Raw genomic sequence first — 13,697 nt, 5'->3', positions numbered from 1 at the left:
TCGGATAATAACAAATGCACCCTGTAGAAAAATAGGTTTTGGTTGTTGTTTTGTTTTAGAATCCAATGGACACAGAACTACTTTGTGCTACAGCGAGAAAATTAAGAGGATCGACTGCGCAACAGGAATGTAATTGATGTTTCAATCAGTTTATTAGCCAAAGCTGTTGTCTACATAACGTTTTACCATCCGTTGTTGGTATGGCTTCCATGCTCACTGGCCGTTAAACGCCACATTGCAACAACTCTCACTTTCCCAGTCGTATTTACCCCAGTTCATGTGCTACGCATCGTAATTCCGATATTTCTGACAGCACTTAAAGGCAACATAAGTGCACACGGTGAAGTTGCACTGTCACACAGCCAGAGACAGAGTAGTAATGGCAAAGTTATGCAAGCAAGCTTGACTCTCTCTCTCTCTCTCTCTCTCTCTCTCTCTCTCTCTCTCTCTCTCTCTCTCTCTCTCTCTCTTTCTCTCTCTCTAAGATGGACCTATCCATTATTTTACAGGCTGTGGTTGACTGAAAGTTTTAAGGTCAGGCTGGTCCCCCACATGGCCTCTTCTGCTTTACTGTCTGAATTGGCAATAATGCAGACATAGTGACATAATTACATAGTTAGGCTCCATATAGCCCTCTATAAGCCCTGTATAAGCTTGCTGTTTTGTATTATTACTATTGGTAGTAGTAGTACTAATGGTGGTAGTGGTGGTACCTTCCACCTTATCATTAGCATAGTTGCTAGTTGATGATGAATGAATATTGAAGGGACACAGCGATATCTTTCACTGCTACTCAGTTCTACTGTCTTCTGGCACTGTTGTTTGGCCCTTATCATTCCTTATCATTGCCAGCTTGTGATGTTGGTGATGCAGGACGATAAGCTTTTCTGCTGCTGCACTTACTTCAGTTCCCTCTGGATAAGTGCATCCATTAAAAGGCTAAATTTAAGTGTAAATGTATCATTGTTACACAATAACTATTATCTAACAAAAAAACAACTGCTGCACTAATCGGCTGTGCAGTGTTAGTCAAAGTTTTACATGCTGAATGAAGCTTCGTATTGGCATGAGTTTCTAACTTTCTTCCTGGTTTGAGTTTCAAAGTGCAGATTGTTCCCATGAGCCATAAACTTGATATGCACACACACAAACCTGTGCTTGTTATTATATGTGAGTGATACGCATATGCAAACGCATGCATACACGTGTAAACACATGCACAAACACGCACACGGCATTGTGTTGCAGTTCTACCTCAGAACTGACACTGTCCACACCTTGACAGTGCACTGGAACATTTTAATACATTTTGCCTTGGAAATTGATGATAGAAATGATAAGAGGAATAGCAGCAAAGAGAGGATTATCTTTGTTACTGGAGAGGACTCTCTCTCTCTCTCTCTCTCCCCCCCCCCCCCCCCCCCTCACTCCCTCTCTCCCTCTATCCAGATTACTCTCCAATCCTCCCCAGCCAGATTACTGAGCGGGGAATAAGAGGTGGGACTGATCTCAGGCCCTGAATTCATTATGGACTCCATCCAGTCACATCCCTAAATGTCCCGTTGCTTGTTACTTTGCTGTAAGCCAGCAGAAGTGATCAGGTATTAGGCCCCATGATTAATCACGTAGGTCAGAGGTGATGTGTTTCTTGGGTCGGTCACCTACCAACTGTCCCTTTGGCGGAAGGCTACTTTCTCACAAACGATCAGGTGTTGCACTGTGATACTGAAAGTACCACAGACAAGCCTGCAGAGGTGTTGCAGTGGTGAAACACATGACCTGCCGCCCTGGGATTGAATCCCACCAGGTTCTTCTCTCCTGTGTTTCCCCCAGGCTGGGTCCCTCCCAGCTCCCCTGCTGTCTCAGCAGAGAAAACAAAAACTTGCACAGAAACATGAAGAGAGAAAGTCCTGCACCAGTGTTTCACGCAGGAATATGCTTCATGATGAGGTTGAAAGGCCTCTGAAGCAGCCTTTAAGACCTTATGATTTTCCTTTATGCTAATGAAATGTGACCAAACGCCATGAACCCTGACCAACTTTGATTCAATAATTAATCATTCAAACATAATAAATTATTGACCCCCGCTCTGTAATATATGACTTGAAAGCTCTGAATGCAAAGATCAGTAATCTATGAAGAATGAAAAATTTTTTCCCATAGTTTGCCTGTTTTTCCATGTTGGGTCACAAATCCTCAGGTGTGTTGGTGGCATTTATTGACCAAAGTGTGAACGTTTTATCAGGGTAAGAAAGCAGTGTTAAACATTAATATAAAATTTATATATTATATGTCCCTATAATCATGACTTGGCTGTTTGTGCTCCTTTGTACTCCTCTAGATTTATTTGTCCCAGTATCAGTTCCAGTTTAAACCATTGTAATTTAAGCAGTGGCTCTCTTTTTGATACATGTATCATCTCATATAGCCTAACCTAGTTGTACTCTATTGGCCCTGTATTTGTTTCTATTGTGTGAAAGATAAAGCCATGAATTTTAATTGTTTCCTAGCAGGGAGTGCACTCTTCCAGCTGTGGGGAATCTGCCTCTGCTGATTGAAGGCAGAGGAAACGCTGCACATCTTTGACACGCACAGTCTGTATATTGTGTCTCATATGCTGTTAGGGGAGGCGGTTTTCTTTCTTTGGCTGGCGTCAGGCACCATTGAGCAGAGGGGAAATTAGCAGCTGAGACTGTTCAGACTCCTGTGAAGAAAAGAAAGTACCTTAAAAACCCATTTACTGCAACCGCATGCCAGAAGCACCGCAGTACAACTGGTGCCACTAAGACCAGATCTTTCCATCATGAAAACTCCTGAAAAAGAGGAACATCTGTTTTTTTTCCCCACCTCTTTTAAAAATACATGAGCCCAGTTCTTCAGATTATTCTAACTCCTCCTCAGTGCAGTGATGCTGTACCAGTATTTCCTGGCCAACTATGAGAAGGCCCAGTTAATGCTGACTCAATACTTGCCAATGCTAAATACCAATCTAAGTAGTTTTATTGCTGTGGACAGTTTTGGATGTTTCTGCTGTGGGAAAGCTCATTTTTATGCAGACTGTTCTTTCCTTTGAAGGTGTGAATCTAATGAAACAGCATCCTCCCATTGAATGTTGTACTGTAAATAGATGTCATAGGGAATTTCAGCACTTGAACATTGCAGTGAGTCTATACTCTATCTTTAATGTTGACTTTTACTGGTTCCAAGTCACTAGTCCCAACAAGCACAATCACCTCAGCCTGGTTTTGGCCAATAGCCATTAAAACTGGGCACTTATTTTGACCAAAATGCCCAATTCTACTTAAAGAGGAACTGAAGCACTCTCATTTTCAGGGCAAATTGGACAAATGAGGCAGAGGAGGTCTGCCCAAACCTAATGTCATGCATTAACCCGATAAGGAAGATGCTTTGTTTAGAGAGTGTAATTCCAGAGTCGGGTGGATGGTTGCTTAGTTGGCTGCTCAGAGAGATAAAAACAAATCTAAGAAAATGCAGCACACTGCTTCTTATTGGTGTTGTTTTGGGGGAAAAAAGACTCCAATCATTTCCAATTGGACAGTTTGCAAGGTTATTTGTGTGCAGAGTACGTTTCTAACCCTAGTGTCCATGCAGCCAAATCCAGATCCCTTGTATAATTTCAAGAATGCATGGTGATTAATCAGGAAATAAGTTAGTATCAGTGTATTTACAAACTGCAGTTCCTTGGCTTGTTGCTGCAGACCCATTATGGGGAGCCACTGCAAATAAATCTGTGTATGGGAAACACTGCACTGATTCATTAAGTAGTTAACTTCAGGCGTGATGAACAATGCAAATATATTCTATAAACAGACATGTTTGCCTGCTGGCTACAACTGGATTATCAGACAGCCTGACTGACAAGTAGTTTGTTTCAATGGATTAATTGTTTATATTGTGAGAAAATCACAGCCACTTTGAGCGTTTCAATCTGATTTAACGGATTATTAAGGCACATGTAAAGATAATCAGTTTTAACCCTCTTGGTATTTAGGATAAGAAGCAGTAGAAGGCAGACGTACATTTGTATTGATTTGGTTTTCAATTGTTCATGTTCACAACTGTAGACTGAGCTTTCCTTGTCCATGGAAATAATATTCTGATTTTTTTAAATGGAGTGGTATTCCCCTTATATAACTATATCAGTCCCTGACAGCCAAAACGGTTAGCAGGCAGTCTGGAAGGTACGGAGTCATCGCCCATTCCAGGACTTCCCTAGCAGGGGTAATAAAAAAAAGTGATTTATAAAAGAATGCATTTGTTCAGAAAGCATTGTATCTCACATCTTTGAATGTTTGGGGTTTTGTCCTGGAATGTGAGTGATTAGACGGAGAGAGAATGACAGAGGGCATAGAGAGGAACCGACTTTGTGGTTTATTTATAGGTCATTTCTGCTGTTCCTTCCCTAAAAGTGACAGGAACTGTCAAGCTAGGAGTGGAGTGACATACCTTCAGCTGTCTGCTTCCTCCAAATTTCTGTCTTATTCAGATTGACAGATGCCAAGAGGAGCATTATGAGTGGGACTGACAAAGACTATCAGTCAGGTGAATTTTTTTACCTACCTGTAGGTATGACGTGACCCGTGAAATATGTAGGCCTTCAGGAACCGTTTGGTATTCGGTATTTGCAGCATTGAGTAACATATGGTGCAGTGGTCCAGACTGAGTCCTGGTTTCACCCAGGCAGTCTGGGTTTAACTCCTGGTTTGGGAAACAAATTGACAAAAAACACCATGTCTTAACTTTTGTCATCACCTTTATTGAAGCTTCAGGGTGGCAGAGTGGCATCTCAATGCCCAGATTCGATCACTGCAGCATCCAGTTTTTCACTCAACAGCCATGGATCCTCGAGCAAAAACACTGAACCCCTACCTGTAAGCCAGTCTGGCTAAGAGCATTAACTAAATGTCTAATTTGTAAAATTTAATTCATTTCATCAGCTTTGTTTGGAAAGGTTGTGACATGGATCATGCCTCTGTGGGAAGGTGAGCAGGTACCAGCTGCCTCCTCCAGCCCCCATTTCCAGTTCCTATTTTATCCTGGTAGCGTAATGCCTGATATTCATATGAAATCCCATTAGCCAAAACCGACCTCCACGCATGGGACAGATTTTCATTATGCTTGTTTGGATTATTATTTTTTACCCCGTTTTTCAACCAGGTGAGGTTGACTAATCAAGATGATGCTGCAAAGTGACCTTTGCAGCATTGATTTTGACTATCTTTTGCAGCGTCAACATGGAAGGAGTTTAATGCGATTAACTTTCAATATGGGAGTACGTGCATAAATGAAGGAAGAAAGAATGAATGGAAGGAGGGAGGGAGGAAAAAAGGAAGGAAGGGAAGAGGGAGGGAGAAATGACCATAGTAAGGGAGGGAGGGAAGGAAGGGAGGAAGGGAAGAGGGAGGGAGACATAACCATAGTAAGAGAGGGATGGAAGGAAGGAAGGAAGGGAGAGAGGAAGCAAGTGAGCGAGCGAGCACACAAGTTTATAGAGTCGCTCAATTCGGAGACCCTCAATTCATCCGGGCCTGTGGAATGTCAAGGACGGACCAATTGACTGGAACTAAGTGCTCTTGATTCCCGCTCCTTCCTCTCCACCCAGCCTCTTATGAGAAGCTGCCTCCCTGTTGGATAATCTGCTGCCATCTCATTCCCTCGTCCTCATGGCTGCTGACCATGACTGGGCTGCTTTTTGGGGCCTTTTCTTTATATAGCAATTTGGAGAGGAGTTGATGAAGTATGCCAATAGAAAGCAGCTCATAGCAGCTATAGAATGTAGTGCTGATGGTCCTTAGATAATGATGCAATATCTTACAATGGAATATGATGGAGAAAATTCCTCATAGGTGACCTGCCACCCTGACCGGAAGCAAATCTAAATTCAGTTTGGAGGTTTTCCAACTCAACTAAGAGTCAAGGCTAAAATTGGGCGCAGGAAAGCTGATCCCTACTCAACAGACTGGGTCGTCTTCTTCACTGGAGAGCGCCGTAGACGCTGTAGTCAGTATACCCTCTTCAAGGTCAACAGGGTGCTTCATCCCAGCCTGCCTCTGTCTAGGATCCAGGAAGCACAGAAAATCCATCATCCATTTCCTCCTGTGCTCCCAAACAATGCTTTCTCTGCTGGCTGTTTGCTCTGCTCCCAGCATGGGACCAGGGCGGCATTGTAGGGGGAAATGCCTTTTCAATTTTTCCTGCACTACTGGCAATCTTAATAAGATTGTACTTGTTTTTTTGTTTTTGTTTTTTTTTAAACAGGGAGGGTTTGCTGAGCGTGCATGCTCTTTTTCAGCACCGCCCTGTTAGACACTTTCACACCAGGGAGTTGCCTTGATCTTGAACTGGTGGCCACTGAGCAGCTCCCCTGGAACAGCTGGGTGTCACATGGCTTGCTCAAGGACACCTTGACTGTATTTGTCAAGAGGGGGGAGAGGTACTAATTCAGTTTCCATGCCTAGTTTACCCCCAATAGTTCAGGAATTTCAACCAGCAACTTTCCAGACACAAGCCCTTTTCTAACCTCTACCACCCTCATTAAGTTGTATTGTAGCTCTGATGTGGGGAAGACAGGGAGTGGGCAGGTATTGATCGATGCACTAGGGACTAGCCATAAATCTGTTTGGTTGAATTGGGATGGAACATCGTGAGCCCAACTATTTTGAAGGATGGTGATGCCATGCGGCCCCGTGTGGGCGCAGCCTGTGGGGCTTGTTAGCCCTCGGTGTTGTCTGGCAGGCAGAGGTCAGGTGTTAACAGGCAGCGCTGTGTGGGATGCTGCTCGCTTACACCACAAGAATGCAGCATCAGTGATCTGCAGTGAGTCTGTGAGAACAAGTACAGGTCAGTCTGGGGCAGGCAAAGTCATAGACATGAGTGAGGGCGGCAAGGGGCACGCACTCACACACACACACAAACCAGAGCCCCCAGGCCTTGTTTTAGAGAGGTGATTAAAGAAGTTATTACTGTGGTCACAACTTGTTAATTGTAAAGGATTGATTGGCTGCCATGTGTCCCAGACAGAGTGACCAAGGGCAAACATTTATGATCTGATGTGATGTGGCGAGGACTGATCGATGCTCAGTAGAGTTTATTTGCTCCGATACAACCAGCACCGCTGCCCAGCAGTATTGAACCTACAGCAGATCTGTAAAACATCATGTTTACTGTCAAATCGATGTGGCTATAGACACTGGTGATTCATTCATAAATAATGTGTTGTAGAGCTTCTTCAGCTATGAGTCAAGGCACAAAATGGACATTGCATATAATTGTAAAGAACTTGGAAACTCTTCTTTGAAAAGTGTTGTGTAAGTAAAGTAGCACCTCTTTTCTCCTCAGCTATCAAAAGTGGATGACTGCCACATATAGCCTAGACATATTTATGAGAGTGTTTGTTAGCCTGAACTGTTGGCAGAAGAGTTCACAGCTGTGCCATGGTCAGAACAGGAAAGTCAGGTGGTGCCCTGCAACACAAACAGTTTCTATCCAATTCAGCAAATGGCTCTCATCAAGTTGGAACACTGATTGAGTTGGTGCTGCTTACTATCGAACAGTTCATATTCTTTTAATGTTGCCTGGGCTTGTTAAGTATCGCTTTGAGGAAGCTAGGGCCAGGTGAATTTTATGCACACTCATTATTTCTGTGCCGTATCAAATCACAGAATGGTTTTCATCTGTCATGTGTTCAGGGAGAAGAAGAGCACTCCCTTTCTTGGCAGAGGAGAGGGAAACCTCCAGTTTGCCTTTCTAGTTCCCATGAGTTATGCATACCTAATGATTGGTTTTAAATCAAATCAATAGGGCAGCGTTACTACAGCGTTCTGTAAGATCAGCTGGTAATATCATTTGGTGTTTTACATGGGTGGATTTCTGGGAGCTTGAGTGTGCACATACATTCATTCTGCGTGGACACGTAGATGCATAAATGTGTATGCGTGTGCGTGTGGCGGGGGCTGGAGGGGTGGAGTTTAAGATTGCGTGACAGCGGCAGATTGAATGAATGAGATGATGGAGGGATAGAGAGAAGAGAGGAAGAATGGGAGGGCACAGAGTGAACCGGCTGCTGTAATCCCCCCCCTCACAACAGTAGCAGCTGGACCAGTGTGTTTGCAATGGGGCTTTACTGCTGCCAATCAGCCCTGCTGGGAATTATACAGCAGGAGTAAATAGATAGATGGATGGACAGATGGATAGATAGGTAGACGGATGGATGGATGGATGCGGCTAAAAATCAGGTTCCAACCGGTCATGACATTTCTGGAATATCAGGGGATTGTGACAGGTTTATTCCAGTCTGGGAAACCAAGGGAATTTGATCAATTCTCTGTGGAATATCATTGAATTTTACAAATGGGTCACTGCAGGAATATCCCAGACTGTATTTTACAGCTTGTTTCACACATGTGTTGTGTTAGTTGGTGGTTTTCAGCTGTTTTTCTCCACAGGAAGCCCAAATAGTGGAAACCAGACTGTTGTTGTACCCCTTTAAGAACTTTTCTGAGCTGAAAAACAATGCCAGAAAAAGAAATAGTCACACACTCCTGCTTATAATTGTGGTGACATTTATTTCGGGTGTGATGAAACCCCTTCATGCCCCTTAGCATTTAATTTCCTGTTGTCGTTTTATTTACGCCGCCCATTTATAGTTTCACTTTCACTAGTTAGTAATGGGAAATCATGAATTGATTTTGGTTGCTTTTGGTCTTAAATTCAAGTCCGCTTCTGGAAAAAAGAGAGGAACCCGAATAGCTGAATACCATCAGGAATGTGAGGCATTTGAAGCCACTGGGTCGAGGACCATTATGTTTTTGTCATATAGAAACCACTATTGTATTTTACCACCAGACCAAGCTTTAGTTTATCTACACACTAGTGAATACACTCTGACGTATTGCAGCTCTGGACGAGTGTGTGTCTGCTACCTGTGTGCGACTGTGTTTGTTTTGGGATTAGAACTGACCTTTTTGTGTCTGTGTGTCTGTCTGCGTGTGTGTGTGTGTGTGTGTGTGTGTGTGTGAGTGTGTGTCCACGGCACGCTGCTTTGCGTTCCATTGCAATGTGTTAATCCTAGCTCTGCAACAATAGGGCATAGTTCCCAAACAAATACAGTGTGTATGTCAGTGTGTGTGTCAGTGTGTGTGTGAGTGTGTACCCATGCATGTCTGTGTGTGTGTTGGAGCGTACCAGAGTGTGTGTGTGTGTGTGTAAGTGTGTGTAGGCGGGATCACGGGGAGATACAGGGAATTCATTCACTTACTGCCACTCTGTCCTCTCCAAAGGAGGGAGGGATGGAGGGAGGAGAGAAGGAGGAGGAGGAGGAGTTTGTGTGTGTGTGTGTGTGTGTGTGTGTGATGCAGGGTGTGGCAGAGAGATCAGTAGCCCTCTCTCTGTCTGTCTGTCTGTCTGTCTGTCTCTCTGTATCTGTCTCTCTCTCCTCTTTTTCTCCTCCTTTTCTCTCCCCCTCTCGCTCTGTGAAATGGAGACTAATGGGCTACAGCAAGGGCTGAATTATATAGACGTGTCCTGAGAGTCCTGTGTAATTCTATTAGGATGGGACACAGGGCAAGAAGACAGCTCTGTGTCCATCTCAAACACACACACACACACACACACACACACACACACGTACACACCTGCACACACACAAGGCCAAACACTAGCCCTTTCACTTGGGCCTCACACAGGCCCACTGTGGGCTCCATCAAGGCACTGTGTGGATGTGAGGACAGCAACACACACACACACACACGTAATCAGGGCACATATTGGCCTTAACTAAGGTGGGTCTCTGTGAATAGAGCTAAACATCAAAGACACACGCCAGCTTTTAACATGAAAGAAGGACCACACACACACACACACGCACACACACACACACGTGCAAAAGCATGTTAGTTGCCGTTTTGGAAATGTTGGCTCTCTTTTGTACACATTTTTTGCGTTACATGAACATCTGCTCCCTCGTTTCCATATTTGCTTACTCACACACAGGCATACACACTCGCATACACACACACACACACACACACATATTCAGGGCAAGGGCACAGCTGACCTGTAACAGTGAGCAATGTTGCTGCAATGTCAGCTCAGAGGATAAGCTGCTCTGCTCTCTCTCTCTCTCTCTCTCTCTCTCTCTCTCTCTCTCTCTCCCCTATTTATACCTGATCTCTCTCTATTTCTCTTTATGTCCCTCTTCTCTTTTCATTTATCTCTTATTGTCCCTTTTTCTGTCTTTATTGCTGCCTGGCTAGTGGCTACAATATGTTTCCGTCCAACTGTCAAGCAAATTTTACACAAGCTTTTGAAATGTCGCAAAAAATAAAATGTGAATTAGGTGTGTTTCCATCAGGTGGGTGGTGGTGAACAAATGAGCTTTCCACTTGAAAAACGGAGAGTATTTCATGAATTGATTGGGAAAGTTGTTATTGTTCTTTAGTGTCAGCTAATGTTGGCCATATTTCATGCTTTCATCTCAAAACAAAAACAAAGAAATGCAGCAACTAATGTTCATACAACTGCAGTAGAGACTTAACCATGATATAGACAGCAGGTTTGACACTTCTGGGTGGTTGCAATAGACAGATATTTTACATATTTAACATACTGCTTTTGAACTGTTGTGCATTATGAAACTGAACCACTCATGGAGCTGATCATGCCAAGCCTGTGCCGTTATTTACTCGACAAATATGTTTCCATTGCTATTTATTGCATAATAAAACATGTATGAAAACATTTTTTGCAAAATTGTGGGAATTTTATTGAATTTTGACAGTTCCATTCAGCTTGTGTAATTTTAATCATTATAATTCCCAAAAGATACGTGGATGGAAACCCAGCTAGTGACTTTGTCGTCCTCTCTCTGTTTCTCTGTTCTCTCTTTCCTCTATTAGTCCTTTCATCCATCTGTTTCCACCCTCATTCACTCCATCATTTTCTCCATCCACATCCCCTCCTCCCTCCTTTTCCCTGTCAACCCCCCCACTTCTCCTTCTTACCACTCTCTCCTCTTCCCCTGTCAATAGATCAATAGAACCCTCTTTCGATCTCTCTTCATCCGGCCTCTTCCTCTCTCCCTCTTTCAAGCTCTCCTCTGCTCCCTTCTCTTCTCTTCTCTTTTCCTTTCCTCTCCTTTCCTCTCCTCTCCTCTCCTCCCCTCTCCTCCTCCTCCTCCTCCCCATAGCAGTTGGCTGGTTGACAGATTTTGGAGGCCGTCGTGGTTTTACATCACCACTGATTAGGAAAGCAGGGCTCTGTGTACTTTTCACACACACACACACACACACACACACACACACACACACACGCAGTTATCCCTACTGACAGCAAATACTGTCTGTGCTTTTCCTCGTTACACGGGGAAACCCATATAGCTTGGCTAGTTCGCTGCATTATTCATCTGCATATGGCGCACTACAGTATTCATTATGTACTATATGTGGGATATCATGCATAAAAGCTATGCTATTACATAATAATCTTGTGCATATGGTAGAGGCACACACGCACATACACTCACTTCCTCTCCTGCACACATTGAAAGACCTGTAAGAATTTATTATACTACCATTTATGGCATGTAGGAGTGCATGTAGTTACATTATTATATAGCTATGACATTCTTCTGTATAACTCTCTCAAAAACACACTCGCTGGTAAAAGCCCATACATTTTTCTAGCATGGACTCATGGCACATTTGAGCATATGTTAAACACACACACACACACACACACACACATCCAGGGCTGTGTGTATTTCTTGCTTCGTTGTGTAGTCAGACTATTTTGGTGCGAGTTGCGTCAGCCTCATCTGATGGTGTCGCATCCGGAGGAGAGGATTGACGGCAAGGTGAAAATTGAAGTTTCATTTTGTGTGTGTGTGTGGGCGTGTTTGTGTTTTGATTGCTATGCACCAGCCTATCCTAGATGAACACATTAGTTTCCAGCCTATTTTTGGCCTAGCAGCGTCTTACATCAACTCTAATGTATTAGAGACCGGGGTGCTGTTGCGTCATCAGTGACTCATCTGAAGGCTCTTGAACCTTCTATCTAAATGATTTAAACCCTATGAATGTTTAATGCAGTGTTGTGTCTTCGTGTCACTTATTCACTGATCAGTTGGTTCATAAACCCCCCTGGTGACTAATGTAAAGGGCTTTGTGAAATACATTTATTTTTTTCGTCGAACAAAGAGAAAGTATTAACCGCACATTGAAAGGATTCAGATCTGTTTAATAGTTTCAGAACACATTGGAGCCAGTACTGTACATTGGAGTGAACACATTGCTTTGCTTAAACTCAGTGATGTAGTGGTAAATAAAAAGACAGATAAACTATGACCTCCAGTCGGCCACCAATATAAACAAAAATGTATAAAATTGTATTTTCAAAGATTTTTAACCTACATCAGGTTGCTGCTACTTACTATGAAGTATAGTATGAATTTACTTCATAAAGATCTGTCAGCTTAAAAAAGGTGGGTAAACTGAGTCCATTACATCCTACATAAACATAACATAAATATTACATTAAGTTCATTACTCAATATTTCAATGTCATGTATCTATGTCCTTTAAAATCTTACTATCATATAAACAAAGGTCATAAGATAGGTGATACCTTCTATAACATTCAATAAGGTCAAATGGTAAATATTTCATTTTGGAATGAAGCTCTTTATTTAGCCATGGCCATGTCCACAGTTCCTGCTTAATTATGTTGATCATGTACCATAAACATGACATAGAGCATATTGAAGCAGGCCATCCAGCTGTTGATACCACAAGTCACAGAAGGGCTTTTGAAGTGTGTGATCTGGGATAAGATGTTGTGGTCTGAACTGTGGATGGATAGGTGTGGTTACCAGATCTGGGTCAAATAGCTGCTTGGAATACCAGATGGCTGGGACTCAGGACCGTTTTAATAGTGTCTGGTTGGTCACAGAGAAGTACACTAAACTGCCTTTCAGATACTTTCATGTGTGGGTTGACGTAAATCTATATGGCATAAATTCATAAATCATCGTAAGTCTTATCAAACTGATGTAAGTTATGTGAGGGTATGGGGAAAAGCATAAATTAAAGCCTTTCTGTTTATATGTAATTGCTTTTGTTTTACTTGTTGGTTGTTTGCTTCATGATGATCACTGACTGGAGGTCATAGTTTACCTAGCTTTTTATTTCCCACTACAGCACTGTGGCAAACCACTCAAGTAGGTTAAAGAAGCCATAAAATGGAATTGCAAAGACTTATTTGACCCTTTACGACCCTTTACAACCCGGCCTGTATGTGAAGGTGTGTCAGGTCATTATCAGAGGCTGCGGGTCAAAGCATTATATCACTTCCTGCTGTACGCCGGTGCCAAGGACATCGACCAGCCCACTCAGACAAAGTGTTTGTATTCCTGGCCAACGGTCAACACACACACATCACTTTTCTAGTAGGTGCGGTGCTAGAAAATGAGACAATAACTGACTTTGACCTGATCAGGAACCCCGGGGCATGAACTGCTGTCACTATTAATGGCCTGTCGGAGCAGTTTGATGTGCGGGACCCAATTTCGATTTATAGACCTTTTTTGTTTTTTCCATTGTCTCTAAATAGGAAAAGTCAGATATGGCCACGACAGGCGCTCACACACCATGCCAACGTGTACGGATGACACACTTTCTGAC

The 13,697-nt window shown here is 43.1% G+C and overlaps 1 protein-coding gene across 3 annotated transcripts in view; it reads left to right on the top strand.

The window, feature by feature from the left end:
- LOC139919258 (uncharacterized) overlaps positions 1-13,697 on the top strand; it is a 110,976-nt gene that overhangs the window by 356 nt on the left and 96,923 nt on the right. The window lies entirely within an intron of this gene.

Source organism: Centroberyx gerrardi, chromosome 22, assembly GCF_048128805.1.
Source record: "Centroberyx gerrardi isolate f3 chromosome 22, fCenGer3.hap1.cur.20231027, whole genome shotgun sequence".
Lineage (NCBI taxonomy): Eukaryota > Metazoa > Chordata > Actinopteri > Beryciformes > Berycidae > Centroberyx > Centroberyx gerrardi.
This window is presented reverse-complemented; position numbering and strand designations above follow the sequence as displayed.